Source organism: Acyrthosiphon pisum, chromosome A1 (genome assembly GCF_005508785.2).
Source record: "Acyrthosiphon pisum isolate AL4f chromosome A1, pea_aphid_22Mar2018_4r6ur, whole genome shotgun sequence".
In the NCBI taxonomy this organism is placed as follows: Eukaryota; Metazoa; Arthropoda; class Insecta; order Hemiptera; family Aphididae; genus Acyrthosiphon; species Acyrthosiphon pisum.
Genome location: NC_042494.1, coordinates 80433090 through 80434151, shown reverse-complemented (window position 1 = coordinate 80434151; position 1062 = coordinate 80433090). Strand labels below are relative to the sequence as shown.

The 1062-nt window shown below is 25.2% G+C and overlaps 1 protein-coding gene across 1 annotated transcript in view; it reads right to left on the bottom strand.

Annotated features, from left to right (window-relative positions):
* The window catches only part of LOC100573621 (lysosomal acid phosphatase), a 15377-nt gene that overhangs the window by 12380 nt on the left and 1935 nt on the right, over positions 1-1062 (bottom strand). The window lies entirely within an intron of this gene.

Genomic DNA, 1062 nt, shown 5'->3' with positions numbered 1-1062 from the left:
GTACGTCACTGCATGTATGTATAAATGCAATTAAAGGTAATTTATATTCTACCCAAAAAGGTATATATTTTTAATTAAATTATAACATAAATTTATATTTTTAGGAAAGTTTACTCAAGTAAATCTGAAGCAGCTTTTACTAATTTGAAATCAAGAGGAAAACTGATCCACCCAAATGAACATTTTCATAATATTATAACAGCAATAGAAAATTCTTTCTCTAAGTATTGTAGTATGCCTAGTGTATTTCAGGATACAATTGATGATTTTTTAGAAAATAATAACAATTTACTAACATTTCCATGTGATGAACATAAGACTGAAATACTCATGTTCATCGTCAGGTATTACATAACAACAAGGATGAGACAGTTTTCAAACATGGAAAATAAAAATCAAAACAAAATTAATTTGAAGAAGAAAAAATCTGCCAAATTAGTCATTACTTGAGTACCTTATACATATTATATCTTTAATTCTTGTTTTTATAAATTTAATTTATTGTTGTTATTTTTTATGCATACCTATACAAATATCTGCACAGTATTTGAATTTCAAAGTAAGTATAGGTACCTTTGGGTATGAACTTCAGAATAAAATATTAAATATTCACAACAATTATTGTTGTTGGAATCAAGTATTAACAGGTATGTCTTACTATAGTTTTTAGTTATTACATCAATAAATTAAAACACTAAGATACAAGTATGTAAAAATAATATAATGTATTAACTCTAATATTCTGTGCTGCTTGTAAGATGAAAGTTTTATTGAAATTTGCTCTCAATCTCATAAACTACTTGTCAATTAAGGTACCTTATATTGTATATAGGTAATTCAACTATACAAGTAAATTTTAGATCTTAATTCTTAACTCAATATTATAATATACATTTTTTTTTTATATAGGTACCTAGTAGGCATCATGAATAATAATTAAAATTTAATAATTTAACAATTAAATTATTATTATGTAATGCACTTACGTACCTAGATGGCGTTAAGATCGACGTTGTACCAACTAGCGTTGTACATTGGTTCCATTGATAACGCCGTCGTTTC